Source organism: Entelurus aequoreus, linkage group LG23 (assembly GCF_033978785.1).
Source record: "Entelurus aequoreus isolate RoL-2023_Sb linkage group LG23, RoL_Eaeq_v1.1, whole genome shotgun sequence".
Taxonomy (NCBI): domain Eukaryota; kingdom Metazoa; phylum Chordata; class Actinopteri; order Syngnathiformes; family Syngnathidae; genus Entelurus; species Entelurus aequoreus.
The window spans coordinates 4051750-4071432 of record NC_084753.1 but is presented as its reverse complement, the minus strand read 5'-3'; the positions used below and the strand labels follow the sequence as shown (position 1 = coordinate 4071432).

Genomic DNA, 19683 nt, shown 5'->3' with positions numbered 1-19683 from the left:
CATCTGCTTTTAAACTGATGCAGGTTTTTGTTATGGCCAATGACAGAGCAGAAGTCTTGGGCCTGCATAATGAACACCCCCTCTTTTTGACCCCCCCTCCTGCACTTTGCCTTAAAGGGATGGGTTTCCTCTGTGGATGACTGAAGGGACAAAGCCAAACACTTGTTTAGTACACACTTTATACCCAGTTTAACTTCTTAGGCTTGAATTTGTCACTGTCAAAGTTTGTTGACTTATTTAAGAGGCAGGTTTGCATTGCACGAGTGTTCAGTTTCAGTTCAGTTTTTAAACAGTTTAACGCTGCAATGAAATAATGCAAACCTTTTTTTTTTGTAAAAATGTAAAGTAAAATAGCTGATAAAAGTTGCATTGTTGTGCTGAATGGCACCTTTTAGTGTTTTCTTCTTACTTTTGCTTCAACACGTACACCTTTTCAGTAAAAATTTTTTTCTTTTCTACTAGGAAATTTTCCAATTTTTTTTTCTTTCTGCAAAATACATTGGCATTTGAAGCTGCAAGACTTTAAAAAAAAAAAAAAAAAAAAAAAAAGAAAGGAAATATATCCATATCATAAATAATACACTTTGGTTATGTAGACCCACAGAGAAAAATAGAACTAAAATGTTCATACATAATTATGCAGTGAATACAAATGGAACAACAAAAAAATTAGTCCACAAGGAACAATTACGGTAACTGTATAGCTTTTTTTAAAAAAACAATGTGACACACGACCTCTAAAATTAATAACCCAAGCAAATGTATTTAAATTAAAAGATAACGTAAATCAAGTAATAGACTTTGTTAAAGATGCGTCTTTATTTTACTTTTTTAAGTAGGGTTGGGTGGGCATTGCTATTCAACTGGCGGCCCGGAAATAGGGCCATATACCTGCCCCCGAGTTCAGTTCAAAATTTAAAAACACTGGGGTGCTCATTTTGTATTGAGGAACTTGGACGATTGTAAACAGTTTGGCAGATTCTTGCATTGACATTTTAACCGTACTAGCAAATATAGAACACTGGGGCCAAACTTAACCTTCATTTTTTTTCGTAATATGATTTATGTAACTAATGTGTAGCTGTTGTATGTTTACTTCAGATACAGTCAGTAGTAATTTGTTCAACTTTAGATATACTCATAGTGTTCCTCAAGGTTACATTTTAGGCCCTCTCTTTTTTTCTCGCAGGCTCTTTGACTGGTGACCTGCGAGTTCAGTTAAAAAAACTTGTGAGAAACTCCCATTTTTGCAGTAGATTTTAAAAACATTGGAGTGCTGTCATAAAGACGATCTTTGACTAGGTTTTTTGGAGAATGTCCGTAAACGCACAAAAAAAATTCTAAGTAGAGGATGTTGGTTCTCCAGAACAGTGTTTTTCAACCTTTTTCGAGGCAAGGCACAAAATCCCGATGCACACCACTAGCGGAAAACATAAAAAAATTAAACTCAGCAGCCAATATTGACAATAAAAAGTAGTTCTCGCAATTGTTGGATATAAACGGCATGGCGTAGTGGGTAGAGCGCCCGTGTCAGAAACCTGAGGGTTGCAGGTTCGCTCCCCGCCTCTTACCATGCCGTTGTGTCCTTGGGCAGGACACTTCACCCTTGCCCCCTGTGCCGCTCACACCGGTGAATGAATGTTGAATAAATGATAGGTGGTGGTCGGAGGGGCCGTAGGCGCAAATTGGCAGCCACGCTTCCGTCAGTCTACCCCAGGGCAGCTGTGGCTACGAAAGTAGCTTACCACCACCAGGTGTGAATGAATGATGGGTTTTTAACATGTAAAGCGACTTTGGGTACTTAGAAAAGCGCTATATAAATCCCAGGTATTATTATTATAAATTCAAACCATAACCAACCATGCATCACTATAGCCGTCTCAAAGTAGGTGTACTGTCACGACCTGTCACATCACGCTGTGACTTATTTTGAGTTTTTTGGTGTTTTCCTGTGTGTAGTGTTTCCTATGTTGTTGATTGTCATGTACGGATGTACTTTGTGGACGCCGTCTGCTGCTCCACACGCTGTAAGTCTTTGCTGTCGTCCAGCATTCTGTTTCTGTTTACTTTGCAGCTAGTTCAGTTTTAGTTTCTTTTTGCATAGCCTTTCCTAAGCTTCAATGCCTTTTCTTAGCGGCACTCGCCTTTTGTTTATTTTTGGTTTTAGCGTTAGATACCTTTTTACCTGCACACTGCCTCCCGCTGTCGTCTGCATATTGTGATCACGACAAACCGTGTTCCCGACCTCCACAAAGCAATTAGCTACCTGCTGCCACCTACTGATACGGAAGAGTATTACACGGTTACTCTGCCGCGCTCTAGACAGCACAGGCACTCAACAAGGGCACATTATTTGCGGATTATAACTACTGGTTTGCAAAAAATATTTTTAACCCAATTAGGTGAAATGACATCATCTCCCACGGCACACCAAACTGTATCTCACGGCACACTAGTGTGCCGCGGCACAGTGGTTGAAAAACTCTGCTCTAGAATATACAAAATAGGAGTAATAGTGAAGGGAAAATCTGGCGCCCCCGGTCCTTGGCTTTCTGGAAATGTAGTAGTAGTGGAAGTAGGGGGAGTAGTTTATTTCGAAAGTGCTTACTCAAAACCAAAAATGTTTACAGTTCACAGTTCAACATGTCCGAAAGGGGTAAGGGTCGCAGTTTGGCACATATTGACACTCCTTTTTTTTGCACTGAGGTGCTCAAAATCTGCAAGGGCATCTATTTTGCTTTCAGGTCACCACATTGATTTTTAGATTTGGACCATTGCAAAACTGAAATTGTTGTCTAAAGTTGCGATTCTTGTCAATTCATAGTCATCTTCCTTTCCAAAATATAAACTCCCTCTTCATGTTCAGCTTGCTAGCACAGATCTAAGGAGGCTACGATCACACTGTAGGGTCGGATGTCTAATTCAGATCTTTTTAGTGGCCGTTCACATTACAAGAAAACAAATTGCAATTTCTAATGTGAAATGCAATCTGACCCGCATGCGGACATGATGTCATGACCTCACACGCACTGCAGATTTTACTCGATCTCAGCACTGGCGCATTTTTGGCAATTTCAAGGATTTTGTGCAATCAAAGTCAACATTTTCTGAACCAAATTATTGCGTGTAGTAGGGTTGGGCAAAATGGCCTTTTTTTAATATCTTGATATTTTTAGGCCATGTCACGATACACGATATATATCTGGATATTTTGCCTTAGCCTTGAATAAACACTTGATGCATATAATCACAGCAGTATGATGATTCTATGTGTCTACATTAAAACATTTTTCTTCATACTGCATTAATATATGCTCATTTTAAACTTTCATGCAGAGAGGAAAATCAGAACTACCGTAAGTCAATTGACCAAAAGTGTATTTATTAAACAGTGGCAAAACATTCATGTCATTTCAAAACAGAAAGTGTAAGATTGTCAGAGACATTTTAAAACAAGCTATTAGTGCACTTTTGTGCATGATGTCACTAAGATGACATATCAAAACAACACTAAATTAAAGTGCACTTTTTGTACAGAACGCCACTACAATAGTTTAAAACATATAAAGTGCACTTTTGTGCATGATGTCACACAAGATATTTCAATAAGTGTCAAATAAAAATGAGCTGCATAATAGGAAATCAAATAGTGTATGTCCTTCATTATGTGGTAGGTTCCTGCGGACGTTATCTCCTTCTGTTGTTGACTATTTGTTTCATACGGTGTTGATGTGGAAATGGTTGCCTCGGCATTTTGTTGGTGTGGCACCGAACGGAGATGTTGACATGCGGAGTTTCAAACACTCTTCATTCTCTAGCAGGTGACTTTTCAAATGATGCTACATATTATTAGCACTATTGCTACTTTTTGTAGCAATGCTTTTGCCCCACACTTGACATATTACGGTTGTCTGTTCGACATATTCCCGCTTGAAGCCAAACCACCGCCAGACGATGGACCCCCTGCTGTTTTTCTTGGGAATTAATTCTTCCTTCATTTGTGACCAGATTCGCACCTTCTTTCTCTCGTATTACCACTCGCACCACAGCTAACGTTACCCATGCCGCTACCTCTCTGCTCCGCGAGGGCGTATACGTATGTGACGTACAAACCCCGTTTCCATATGAGTTGGGAAATTGTGTTAGATGTAAATATAAACGGAATACAATGATTTGCAAATCATTTTCAACCCATATTCAGTTGAATATGCTACAAAGACAACATATTTGATGTTCAAACTGATAAACTTTTTTTTTTTTGCAAATAATCATTAACTTTAGAATTTGATGCCAGCAACACGTGACAAAGAAGTTGGGAAAGGTGGCAATAAATACTGATAAAGTTGAGGAATGCTCATCAAACACTTATTTGGAACATCCCACAGGTGAACAGGCTAATTGGGAACAGGTGGGTGCCATGATTGGGTATAAAAGTAGATTCCATGAAATGCTCAGTCATTCACAAAGAAGGATGGGGCGAGGGTCACCACTTTGTCAACAAATGCGTGAGCATATTGTTGAACAGTTTAAGAAAAACCTTTCTCAAGCAGCTATTGCAAGGAATTTAGGGATTTCACCATCTACGCTCCGTAATATCATCAAAGGGTTCAGAGAATCTGGAGAAATCACTGCACGTAAGCAGCTAAGCCCGTGACCTTCGGTCCCTCAGGCTGTACTGCATCAACAAGCGACATCAGTGTGTAAAGGATATCACCACATGGGCTCAGGAACACTTCAGAAACCCACTGTCAGTAACTACAGTTGGTCGCTACATCTGTAAGTGCAAGTTAAAACTCTCCTATGCAAGGTGAAAACCGTTTATCATCAACACCCAGAAACGCTGTCGGCTTCGCTGGGCCTGAGCTCATCTAAGATGGACTGATGCAAAGTGGAAAAGTGTTCTGTGGTCTGACGAGTCCACATTTCAAATTGTTTTTGGAAACTGTGGACGTCGTGTCCTCCGGACCAAAGAGGAAAAGAACCAATCCGGATTGTTAAAGGCGCAAAGTTGAAAAGCCAGCATGTGTGATGGTATGGGAGTGTATTAGTGCCCAAGACATGGGTAACTTACACATCTGGGAAGGCACCATTAATGCTGAAAGGTACATACAGCTTTTGGAGCAACATATGTTGCCATCCAAGTAACATTACCATGGACGCCCCTGCTTATTTCAGCAAAACAATGCCAAGCCACGTGTTACATCAACGTGGCTTCATAGTAAAAGAGTGCGGGTACTAGACTGGCCTGCCTGTAGTCCAGACCTGTCTCCCATTGAAAATGTGTGGTGCATTATGAAGCCTAAAATAGCACAAGGGAGACCCCCGGACTGTTGAACAACTTAAGCTGTACATCAAGCAAGAATGGGAAAGAATTCCACCTGAGAAGCTTCAAAAATGTGTCTCCTCAGTTCCCAAACGTTTACTGAGTGTTGTTAAAAGGAAAGGCAATGTAACAGTGGTGAACATGCCCTTTCCCAACTACTTTGGCACGTGTTGCAGCCATGAAATTCTAAGTTAATTATTATTTGCAAAAAAAAAAAAAGTTTATGAGTTTGAACATCAAATATGTTGTCTTTGTAGTGCATTCAATTGAATATGGGTTGAAAAGGATTTGCAAATCATTGTATTCCGTTTATATTTACATCTAACACCATTTCCCAACTCATATGGAAACGGGGTTTGTATGTAAGGAAGTGCGCTTGCTTTACGTCTCTGTGAGAAGGAGAGACAACAAATAGTGAGAAACACCTGTAGTGTAATGCCCGCAGCTAAAAGCAACTGCATGAGAACGTATACTCGAATATCACGATATAGTCATTTTCTATATCGCACAGAGACAAACCCGCGATATATCGAGTATATCGATATATCGCCCAGCCCTAGAGTGTAGAAAATTAAGAAGGAAGAGAACAAGTATTTTCGCTCTGGCATTTTTACAGGATATTTTACTTGGATGTCTGGTTGTCTGCTTAAAGAGCATGTCTGTGGGCAAGTAGTCGGAGACAGGAGTAGTGAAACCTTCACTTTAGTTCCTAAAACATATTATTTTTACCTGTTTACTGCTCCGTTGTCAACTATTTATTTTGTAATTGTCTATTTTGGCGAACAATTATTGCTTTTTGATTATGTTCTGGTGAGATGGATGCGACCTGAGCGTGGGAGCGTTCACATTGAGGACGCATCACACATAATGTATATCTCATTTGTATCCACATACGAAAGAGGCCTGGGTCGAATATGAAAAATTCCGATACAGGTCGCATATGGGCAAAAGAAATCTCATTTTGACCTCCAGTTTGAACACGGTCTCAATGTTTCGGGTCAAATGTTGTGCTTGTTCTGATTTGCACATTATAGCCTAACACTTCAAGTGAGCAGCACATGATCTAACAAACTTGCTAATGCCAGCAATGTTTGCTCACATCTTTGAAACAAGCCACCATGCAATGAGGCAATCAATCACTGCAAGGCATGTGAGTAAATAGTTGAACTTCTATTTGTAAGACTGCTGGCACAACAGCCAAGATGCGAAAGCTGAGGTGGAGTCTAAAATAAAAAACATAGTTTGTCAAATAGAGTTGTGTTTTTCTTGTCCTGTTGAAGTGACTGCACATTAGGGCTCCAGTGTTGTTCTTGGGGCATCATTACTACATTACTACATACTATACATGCCTGTGCTTCCTTTCCCACTGTAAACTATCCAGGCTGACAGCTCTGATTGGACCCTCAGGTTCTGATCTGCAGCTCCCCCAATGTGAAAATAGGAGTTCAAATTGGCCTTACTATTAGCCTTTTGGGCTTAGAGACTTTGTGAATGAGCAAGAGTAGTTAATCAATGCCAGCAATACATTCATGTTTGTTTTGGAGCGATTTTCTTGGAGCTTTTGGAAATGGCTTCCAAATGTTGAGAGATAGCATAAACTCATTACGACATCAATGTAGGCCGCATAGTTTTTGCTCTGATATTTGGCAGCGGCCATATGTATTGTTTTGTTTCAAGACATGCTTGAACAGCAGGATTTATGCTCCGCTGAACAGTCATTCATCCTTGACCGCAACAATTATATGCTGCTTTCATCGCAGCTCACTCTATTAATAACTAAGTAAACACTCTCTTTTCTTCTTTTTTGACCACTACGCAACTGACACTGTAGAGCAGGGGTCACCAACGTGGTGCCCGCGGGCACCAGGTCGCCCGTAAGGACCAAATGAGTAGCCCGCTGGCCTGTTCTAAAAATAGCTCAAATAGCAGCACTTACCAGTGAGCTGCCTCTATTTTTTAAATTTTATTTATTTACTAGACAGCTTTGCTCGACATTTTTAATTCCAAGGGAGACAAAACTAAAACAGAATTTGAAAATCCAAGAAAATATTTTAAAGACTTGGTCTTCACTAACTGACAAAGAAACCGATAACAGATTTGGTGTCCAGTTCAAAGTGTGACATGATTTATTTAAAAATTGGAGAGTTGACTTTTGTATTTTACATGAGTTATTATTTGTACAAACATGGTGCAAAGTAATTCATGATTTGTTAAAAAATGTTAGTGGCTAGCTAGTTAAAATGGGATATTGTGATTTCACAAGACTGTCTTAGAAGTGATCATTTGAAAATGTTCAATTTGAAAAATGTGCACTAAGAAAAAAACATAAAAATAAAGTGTTGCATATTGATATTTATCTGTTTCTATATATATTTATTGTGAGAAATCATTAAGAGGATCAGTGTTTCAACAAAGATAAATATAATTAATTATTAATAATAACATAGAGTTAAAGGTAAATTGAGCAAATTGGCTATTTCTGGCAGTTTATTTAAGTGTGTATCAAACTGGTAGCCCTTCGCATTAATCAGTACCCAAGAAGTAGCTCTTGGTTTCAAAAAGGTTGGTGACCCCTGCTGTAGAGCGTCAAATATACCGTGACATTCTTCACAGACTGTAGAATACTTGTTGTTAATGCTGGAGTATTAGTATGTCCGGAAAATCGTTTGTTTAGTAACTTCTTTGTCTCCCACCAGGTTCTTCTACTGTAATTGCACAGAGAAGTCAAAGGAAAAGCAAAATGATTGCATAGTTAATCTTTGGATGCTGGTAAAATAATGCTCCTGTGAGTTACGCTAAAATATACATATTTTACGTCTTTTTGAATGCATTTTCTGTAGTGTGGGTTTAAATGATAAGACCTCAAGGAATGTTTGACAAAATACATTCTACTCTTATCAGTCAGGGTTTTGAGCCCTTAGTCTCGCACTGAACACAGTTTAAACGAAAGGGGACCTATTATGCAAAACCATCTTTTTTATCGATTGGTAACTGTTTTTGTTTATTTGAGATCTGCATAAGTTCTGATATTTTGAAATCTACCATTGAGGCATGGCGGACGAGATATTTATAAAAAAATCTTGCCTTCCTTCATACTTCCGCCAAACGAGTTGTTTGGAATTTGCCCATTGGGACGTTTTTCCCAAGTGTGATATCAGCGGATATCTCCATTTATGGTATTGTATTGTAGAGATTTTCCAGAAGAGCTTTGCAAGTCCGTCATTATAGTCTGACGTTGTAGTCAATGAGTTCCCTATTTTCTCTATCCTCTTGTTGTGGAGCAGACTGGTTCGTTCATGCACATGCATCCTTCGCTGTTGCCATTTTTGATACAAATTACCGTATAACTTATAGCCGTCAGTAGACTCAATATGGAAGCGTTAAAAACTACCCCACAGAGAGAAGACTCAGTCGAAGTGGAGGCACGTAAATAAGACAGCCCAAGAAGCAGCGCATTCTGAATAGATGGCCAAAAAGCGGGTTGAAGATGGTCTGTAAAACATAATCTATGCAAAATTTAGACCAAAGAACCACAATTACATGTTATGTAGACCAGTGTTTTTTAACTATAACCATTGTTGAGCCACGATAGAAGGCTGCCAAAAAATATCTGTTCATGTGTGGTCAATATCTGCCGCAGTGGTACTCAGTTGTCATACACTTTTCCAGCACTTGTGACAGTAATAACAATATCAAACAGAAGAAGTCAGAAAGTGATAGAAAAGTTTCTTAAGCACAAAAATGATGACTAAAGTTGTGAATCTGTTTTTTTATTTGCACTTTAATTTATTGACAGATTATTTAGGAAACATAGTCCTTATTAATTTAGTTTATTTATTTTAGCACAACATAATTGTATGTTGTATTTATGATTGTGCTGAAAATTTAAATTTCCCCTCAGGGATTAATAAAGTACCGTATTTTTCGGAGTATAAATCGCACCGGAGTATAAATCGCACCGGCCGAAAATGCATAATAAAGAAGGAAAAAAACATAAGTCGCACTGGAGTATAAATCGCATTTTTGGGGGAAATTTATTTGATAAAAGCCAACACCAAGAATAGACATTTGAAAGGCAATTTAAAATAAATAAAGAATAGTGAACAACAGGCTGAATAAGTGTACGTTATATGAGGCATAAATAACCAACTGAGAACGTGCCTGGTATGTTAACGTAACATATTATTGTAAGAGTCATTCAAATAACTATAACATATAGAACATGTTATACGTTTACTAGGGGTATGGGAAAAAATCGATTCGAATTCAAATTGCGATTCTCACGTTGTGCGATTCGGAATCGATTCTCATTTTTAAAAAATCTATTTTTTTTTTTTTTTAAATTTATATATATATATATATATATATTTTTTAAATTAATCAATCCAACAAAACAATACACAGCAATACCATAACAATGCAATCCAATTCCAAAACCAAACCCGACCCAGCAACACTCAGAACTGCAATAGACAGAGCAATTGAGAGGAGACACAAACACGACACAGAACAAACCAAAAGTAGTGAAACAAAAATGAATATTATCAACAACATTATCAATATTAGTTACAATTTCAACATAACAGTGGTTAAAAATCCCTCATTGACATTATCATTTAGACATTTATAAAAAAAATTTAAAAAAAGAATAGTGGCACAGTGGCTTACACTTGCATCGCATCTCATAAGCTTGACAACACACTGTGTCCAATATTTTCACAAAGAAAAAATAAGTCATATTTTTGGTTCATTTAATAGTTAAAACAAACTTACATTTTTGCAATCAGTTGATAAAACATTGTCCTTTACAATTATAAAAGCTTTTTACAAAAATCTACTACTCTGCTTGCATGTCAGCAGACTGGGGTAGATCCTGCTGAAATCTATGTATTGAATGAATAGAGAATCCTTTTGAATCTTGGCAAAAATCTTAGCCACACGATTATCAAATGTAATAGGAAAATTAATTCATACTGACCAAACTGGCTTCATAGAAGGTCGACAATCTTCAGACACTATTAAATTAACCTAAAATATGACTTATTATATCATTGTGGAAAATATTGGACACAGTGTGTTGTCAAGTTTATGAGATGTGATGCTAGTGTAAGCCACTTTGACACTATTGTTCTTTTTTTATTTTTTTATTAATGTTTGTAATGATAATATCAATGAGGGATTTTTAATCACTGCTATGTTGAAATTGTTACTAATATTGATACTGTTGTTGATAATATTCATTTTTGTCTCACTACTTTTAGATTGTTCCGTGTCATGTTTGTGTGTCCTCAATTGCTCTGTTTATTGCTATTCTGAATGTTGCTGGGTCGGGTTTGGTTTTCAAATTGTATTGCATTATTATGGTATTGTTGTGTATTGTTTTCATAAAAAAAAAACAAACCAAAAAATAAATCGTTTTTGAATCAAGAATCGTGTTGAATTGAAAAAAAAATCGATTTTGAATTGAATCGTGACCCCCAGAATCCATTTTGAATCGAATCGTGGGACACCCAAAGATTCACAGCCCTAACGTTTACCAAACAATCTGTCACTCCTAAACACTAAATCCGATGAAATCTTATACGTCTAGTCTCTTACGTGAATGAGCTAAATAATATTATTTGATATTTTATGGTAATGTGTTAATTTCACACATAAATCGCTCCTGAGTATAAGTCGCACTATGAAAAAAACTGCGACTTATAGTCCGAAAAATACTGTGTTTCTGATTCTGATTCTGATGTACATTTTTTTTCGTCAGTTATTTATGAGTCTTTTTTATGCAGTACATGTAGTGGAAAAGTTAGGCCCTGAGGTAAAAAAGGTTAAGAACCCCTGATGTATACCACAAAGAAGTGTTTTAAATATAGAAAAAACCCATAATATGATCCCTTCAAGTGAATGCTTGGGTGGGTTTGTTGTAAAAGAACTTGCATTTATGGAATGAAGTCTGAACTAGTGTGGTCAGTGTAAAGGCTGACAACACAACTGATCAGTGCATAGCGAGCTTGTTGACACCGCTGCTTGCTGTCCTGCCAGCTGCTCAAACAGTCAAGACCCTTTCAACTGCAGAGGCGGTGCTGTTTCCCACGTGGTACACCAATCTGTTTCTAGTAACTTTCCGCTATACGTGCCATTTAGGAGACCTGCAGCTTAAAGGCCTACTGAAAGCCACTACTAGCGACCACGCAGTCTGATAGTTTATATATCAATGATGAAATCTTAACATTGCAACACATGCCAATACGGCCGGGTTAACTTATAAAGTGCAATTTTAAAATTCCCGCCACACTTCCGGTTGAAAAACTCCTTTGGATATGATTTATGCACGTGACGTCACAAAAGCAACGGAAGTGGTTGGACCCCATCGGACCCGATAGAAAAGCCTCTTGTTTTCTTCGACAAAATTCCACAGTATTCTGGACATCTGTGTTGGTGAATCTTTTGCAATTTGTTTAATGAACAATGGAGGCTGCAAAGAAGAACGTTGTAGGTGTATTAGCGGCTAAGTACAATACTTACAGCAACACAACAAGGACTACTTACTACGCCTAGCCGATGCTTGCCGCCAAACCCACGGATGAAGTCCTTCGTCGCGCCGTTGATCGCTGGAACGCAGGTGAGCACGGCTGTTGATGGGAAGATGAGGGCTGGCTGGCGTAGGTGGAGCGCTAATGTTTTATCATAGTTCTGTGAGGTCCGGTTGCTAAGTTGCTAAATTAGCCTTAGCGTCGTTACCAACAGCATTTTTAAGCCTTACCAGGCTGAGAATTTTTAACCGTGTAGTTACATGTACATGGTTTAATAGCATTGTTGGTCTTCTGTCTATCCTTCCAGTCAGGGGTTTATTTATTTTGTTTCTATCTTCATTTGAGAACGATGCTAGCACGATAGCTCAGTAGCTAAGTGTGTCACCGATGTATTGTCTTGGAGATAAAAGTCACTTTAAATGTCCATTTCGTGTGCTCGACTCTCATTTTCAAGAGGATATAGTATCCGAGGTGGTTTAAAATACAAATCCGTGATCCACAATAGAAAAAGGAGGGAGTACATAGTTCTGTGAAGTCCGGTTGCTAAGTTGCTAAATTAGCCTTAGCGTCGTTAGCAACAGCATAGTTAAGCCTTACCAGGCTGAGAATTTTTAACCGTGTAGTTACATGTACATGGTTTAATATTATTGTTGGTCTTCTGTCTATCCTTCCAGTCAGAGGTTTATTTATTTTGTTTCTATCTTCATTTGAGAACGATGCTATCACGTTAGCTCAGTAGCTAAGTGTGTCACCGATGTATTGTCTTGGAGATAAAAGTCACTTTAAATGTCCATTTCGCGTGCTCGACTCTCATTTTCAAGAGGATATAGTATCCGAGGTGGTTTAAAATACAAATCCGTGATCCACAATAGAAAAAGGAGAGTGTGGAATCCAATGAGCCAGCTTGTACCTAAGTTACAGTCAGAGCGAAAAAAGATACGTCCATCACTGCCTCTCAAGTCCTTCACTGTAACGTTCCTCATCTACAAATCTTTCATCCTCGCTCAAATTAATGGGGTAATCGTCACTTTCTCGGTCCAAATCTCTCTCGCTCCATTGTAAACAATGGGGAATTGTGAGGAATACTAGCTCCTGTGACGTCACGCTACTTCCGGTACAGGCAAGGCTTTTTTTAATCAGCAAGCAAAAGTTGCGAACTTTATTGTCGATTTTCTCTACTAAATCCTTTCAGCAAAAATATGGCAATATCGCGAAATGATCAAGTATGACACATAGAATGGATCTGCTATTCCCGTTTAAATTTAAAAAAATCATTTCAGTAGGCCTTTAAGAACTGAAAACGGAAGACACCCAACAGACATGCAACAGACGACTGCTTTACATCATTGATTAATGATGAGACCAGACCTGGAATGTGTCTGTCACAACAACAGCCTCTGGTTCTTATCAGGAACATACATTGTATCTATACCATGCCATCCCTTCTAAGTGAAGGAATGCGGTGTTGATCCCTTGAGGATCACTGCTTGGGGCCTTATCAAACAAGGAGGCTCCCCTAATAATGCCTTCCCAGTAGTAGCGAGAGTTTTGCACTTTATGGTTATGGCGGGAATCAATCTGCCTTTGCTATTTTGAGGAAAATATCTGTTTTTTAAAAAGAAACAATTGTTAGACTAACGTATGGCGCCCTAAACCTCTATTTGACCTATACATCTGGTTGTAAAAAGCCTTTGTGGAATGGTCCTGATGAGAAAAAAAAAGGGATCATCCATCATCCGACTTACTCCCTACACTATCACCAGATGGGCAAACAATCACGTGTCCTACTGTATGTTGCGTAATGGCACGTGGTAAATGGAGACAAAGGGATGGGGAGCGCCTTTGGGTCTAATGGCTTGTTTATTTTCCACCCATGTAGGCTACATTGTCGAAATTTGGAGTGAGCAGAGATAAATAGTTTAATGGCTTTCTTGGAATGATGAGATTGGAGTATGATAAAACAGTATTTAGGTGTCTTTACTACAGTGTTTTCCATGATATTGCGTCCAAACACATTAAAAAAAATTAGCATTATACTAGATAATTACATACTTTTTGTTCCTTAAAGGCCACTGTGCTCGGATGCCCCAAGTGCTCTGTTAATCTTCCTGGCATACTGGTCTACATGGTCTATATTCAGTGTTTCCCATAAACTGCCAAGATACCTGTGGTGGTGGGGGCGTGGCTATGGGCGTGGTCACCATGACATCATCGAGTAATTTGCATAATTTACTACAATGATATGATTTTCTCTAAAAAGGCTAAAAAAATTTATACTTACTAATTAATAATAACAGTTTTGTTTTAAACGTCCATCCATCCATCCATCCATCCATCCATTTTACAATATAATTACAACACTATGTACATATTTATATACAGATTTGAACAATAAGTTATTCACTGAAATATATTTATTAATCGTGGTTCTTACAAAAAATATATCTTATAAAATATAAAAGCTAAAATGTCTCTTAGAGCTCTGCCCCTTTAATTAGTGCATACTAAATAATTTAACTTTAGCCTACTACTACAACCATATTATTTACCAGCAACATAAAGTGAAACAGAGGCAGAGGTGTCCTGCCACAGTCAGTAACAAATAAACAGAAAACAGTAGTGGTCAAATACAAATAAGGCAACAAGAGAAGTATCCTACACTTCTCTTTTGTAAAGTAAATCTGAACAGCCTATATGGGCATCTACATCAACTATATGACTTGCCTGAGAAGCTGGACAGGACAAAAAATAAAATAAATAAATAAATAATTTTTTAAAATTTCTTTTATTTTTTTATTTGTGGCGGACGTAATTCTTTCGTGGCGGGCCGCCACAAATAAATGAATGTGTGGGAAACACTGATATTGCCCTGGCTGGTATATGATTATGGGTTTATTTTATTTTGAACATGCATACAGTTACAATATAGTACATCACATATTTCCAGTTTTTTAATTACAGTATGTCCGAAAAAGGAGTAGGAAGAAGCGGAGTTTATGTACCCCTTTTCCATTTAATAGCAGTTTCTTACACATTTGTTTAACTTCCTGTGCTCAATTTGTAACACATACATATTTACCAAATACATAAATAAATAATCAATAAGATTGTCAAGAATAGATAATGAGATGAAGAAGATTGTTTTATTTTCAACAAGGTTCAGGATTCTTCTTCGTTGTACTTGGTAAACACTTTTGAGTTTGAACAGTTTCTTAAACTTGATCATATTGGTACTTTGGCTTATTTGCTTAATCCTATCTATAATTCAATTCCACACACTAATATACTAAATGTTTTTAAGTGTTGTGTGTACATACAAATGTTTCAAGTTAAGCTCTTTTGTTGAGAAGAATTGTTGTACATTCTTGGGGAGCAGGTTATAAATTGCTTTGTGCATAATTTTAGCACAAATGCATTAAATCATTGAATTTCAACATGTTTGATTCAATAAATAAAGGGTTTGAATGTTCTCTATAGCCAACATTATGTATTATTCTAATTTACCTTTTTTTTTTGGTTGTAAAACGTTTTTCTCCAAGTACAACTTCTGAAAACACTTGGCTCTGCAAGTATCACCATAATGACCAACATTAAAATACAGTAGCGTAGTAGGTCTACGTTTTCATTAAAAACAAGGCAGAAGTTTTATTTAACAAGTATATTTAATATTTTGGACACTAACGTTACACACAGTACTCACATAATGAATCACTAGATGGAGACGGATTACCACTAGTGGTGCACTTACCACTGTTTGAGAATCACTTCGTTAGTAAATTAAGCATACTTTTGTAGTTATTTCCCCATATTTCTACACAATAACTCACATATGGTAACACTAGTAGAGAATATGGAGTGATTTTGCTTTACTCATTACGTAATGAAGTTTTTATTTCCACCTCTTGTTGTATATTTTTATTACATACATATATATATATATATATATATATATATATATATATATATATATATATATATATATATATATATATATATATATGTATGTATGTATGTATGTATGTATGTGTATATGTATATATACACTACCGTTCAAAAGTTTGGGGTCACCCAAACAATTTTGTGGAATAGCCTTCATTTCTAAGAACAAGAATAGACTGTGGAGTTTCAGATGAAAGTTCTCTTTTTCTGGCCATTTTGAGCGTTTAATTGACCCCACAAATGTGATGCTCCAGAAACTCAATCTGCTCAAAGGAAGGTCAGTTTTGTAGCTTCTGTAACGAGCTAAACTGTTTTCAGATGTGTGAACATGATTGCACAAGGGTTTTCTAATCATCAATTAGCCTTCTGAGCCAATGAGCAAACACATTGTACCATTAGAACACTGGAGTAATAGTTGCTGGAAATGGGCCTCTATACACCTATGTAGATATTGCACCAAAAACCAGACATTTGCAGCTAGGATAGTCATTTACCACATAAGCAATGTATAGAGTGTATTTCTTTAAAGTTAAGACTAGTTTAAAGTTATCTTCATTGAAAAGTACAGTGCTTTTCCTTCAAAAATAAGGACATTTCAATGTGACCCCAAACTTTTGAACGGTAGTGTATATATATGTGTATGTATGTTAATTTTATTATTATTAGATTTCCAGTTCATTTTATCATCTATTATTACACCCAAAAATTGTAATTTATTTTAAAATTTGGTCCTATTGTTTACAAATTGCATTATTTTAATTTTACTTACAATACTTGGGATAATCTAGTTTGTCAAGCAACCCGTGCAAACTATTAATTTATTCTGTTATTTGTTTTAGCTGCTGCATATTCTCTCCTGAACAAAATGTGGCCATATCGCTGCAAAAAATACTAACTTTCAGTCCTTTGTAATTTTACAAATGTCGTTTATATAGGGATTGGTCTCAGTATTGATCCACGGGGTATGCCGCAAGATATATTTAGAGCTGTAGACGTGCTTTTTCCTCGATAGATATTGTGATTAATTGTGTCAAATGCTTTTGTTAATTCCATAAACACTGTGTTTACTTAATTGCAAAGTGAACACATCAGCTTTCACACTACACTGTCAATAAATCCATTATTGTACTCGATTCCAGCGTGTGTGGCTAGTTAAAAGGATGACGAAACAGAAGCTCCATAAGTTTTGTTGAGGATTGATGTTCCTTCTTTTGAATTATTTTCCTTACTCAGTTTTATTTCTTTGCACGTTCTTTGTACGATTGAAAATATAAACATAACAAAAGTATAATGTCTATTGTGTATTTTACATATATAATGTTCATTGTGTATTTTTACATAAATATAATAGGTTTGTTGTTAATATATTCACACAATAAATTACAAATGTCTACACATATAGAAGTTACACAACATTTACATACCAAACATTACACACACTGTATGTAAATTACCGCAATTAAACCTAAGGTGTAGCGTTGTCGGCCTCTACTGGTCAAATTTAGCGCCACATGTATGGACAAATGCTCAGACAAATAACAACACGATCACCAGTGTTGGGCCATTATTTTCGGCGGTAACTACTGTAGTAATCTAACGCGTTATTTTTAATTTTTATTATATGTAGTATCGGCTAGAAACAGAAGATCTGAGTGTGTTTTATTGGAGCGCTGCAGTGTCGTCCGTCTGTGTCACAAGGAAAAGAAAAGGCGTGCTGCGGGGGCGGGGGTGCTCCTAGACCGTAGTCGAGGAACGCAGGGGAGACGTTCCTCTAGGGCCTATGTACTTCGGGGCTAACAACCTTCACTTTACCCGGCAGTGGGTCTTTACAGCTCCGGACTCTAGGGTGAATGACGAGGCCGGCGGTTTGTTGCAACTTTGTGAATTTATTGGTGTCTTGCACGCCACTCCCTCACTTCTCTCGCCCACTCACTCACTGACGGCACTCACCTCACATGCTGTCATATCTTAAAGGGCCACACACACACACACACACACACACACACACACACACACACACACACACACACACACACACACACACACACATACACTACTCTTATAACAACTAACAAGACATCATGGCGAAGCCAGAAGTCGAGTTTCCTAACATGGAGACATTCTCGCTACTTTTCTTTTGTCGAGCACAAAGAAAAGAACATTTTAGTTATATGTAAGTTGTGTCTTGGATCAAAGATCCCATCTACTTAAAGTTAAAGTGCCAATGATTGTCACACACACACTAGGTGTGGCGGAATGATTCTCTGCATTTGACCCATCACCCTTGATCACCCCCTGGGAGGTGAGGCCGGGGAATACTGCCCAAAACAGCAATTCAAATCTGCTGCAACATTTACAAAAGCAACATGCTTCGACGAAGCTAGTAAAGAGAGACACAGACTCCGATGCCACTTCAGCTCCACTTAAGGATTTTAACGGAGGGACTGCTAGCCAGGACAACATTGATAGAGCCATTGCAGCGTATGTGCTAGAAGACATGCAGGCTATTTCTACAGTGGAGTCACCCGCTTTCAGGCAGCTAATTAGCATTATACCGGCGTCAAACAGCAAATGGCACGGAAAACATGTTCCAAGTACCTACACAGTGAGTACATAAACATGGAAAGCGAGCTAAAGAAAACACTCCAAACTCTGCTCATCATTCATCATTGAAGTTACACACTCTGTCAATTCTCTTATATACTCTTTCATTCTAGACTTCTAGAGGGTTTGATTATCACATCACTCTAAATGTATAAACTATAAAGTTCACAAACAGGTCAATCTTTCCTTTTCTCTAAACAAAAACTGAGGAAATGCGTAGTGTTCTGGGCTTCAGTACAGTGTTGACCTCCTGAATACATGATTTTATTTACGAATTCCTTGAGAAAAAAAATGCCTCGTTAGGCTTTGTGTACGTCATGTGTGCCTTCCTTGGGTGAAGCCAGGTTTACAGCTATGTTGTGACATGTTGTTATTATGCGGTTTGTTACTTATGTTGCAGCTATTCAAAATAGTTTAGTCAATTTGTTCTTGCCTGAAATAAATTGGCCCTTTGAAACATATCTTTGTCTTTGTGTGTTGTATGTAGACCACATTGCTTTCTGAGTTCAGTGATGCAAATGCATGTCAAGTTGATCAACAGATTGTATTATTCTCCAGTGCAATAACAGTAAATGATAAATGGGTTATACTTGTATAGCGCTTTTCTACCTTCAAGGTACTCAAAGCGCTTTGACAGTATTTCCACATTCACCCATTCACACACACATTCACACACTGATGGAGGGAGCTGCCATGCAAGGCGCTAACCAGCACCCATCAGGGGCAAGGGTGAAGTGTCTTGCCCAAGGACACAACGGACGTGACTAGGTTGGTAGAAGGTGGGGATTGAACCCCAGTAACCAGCAACCCTCCGATTGCTGGCACAGCCACTCTACCAACTTCGCCACGCCGTCCCAGTACTGAAATGAAGAATAAAAGGGCATTAATGGGAGCCTTTAAGGCCTACTGAAACCCACTACTACCGACAACGCAGTCTGATAGTTTATATATCAATGATGAAATCTTAACATTGCAACACATGCCAATACGGCCGGGTTAGATTACTAAAGTGCAATTTTAAATTTCCCGTGAAATATTCTGCTGAAAACATCTCGGTATGATGACGTTTGCGCGTGACGTCACGGATTGTAGCGGACATATTGGGACAGCATTGTGGCCAGCTATTAAGTCGTCTGTTTTCATCGCAAAATTCCACAGTATTCTGGACATCTGTGTTGGTGAATCTTTTGCAATTTGTTTAATGAACAATGAAGACAGCAAAAAAGAAAGCTGTAGGTGGGAAGCGGTGTATTAGCGGCCGGCTGGACTCTTACCAGGAGGACTTTG

At 37.8% G+C, this 19683-nt stretch overlaps 1 long non-coding RNA gene across 1 annotated transcript in view; it reads right to left on the bottom strand.

The window, feature by feature from the left end:
- The window catches only part of LOC133640938 (uncharacterized), a 285276-nt gene that overhangs the window by 23268 nt on the left and 242325 nt on the right, over positions 1–19683 (bottom strand). The gene's annotated exons all lie outside the window — the stretch shown is intronic.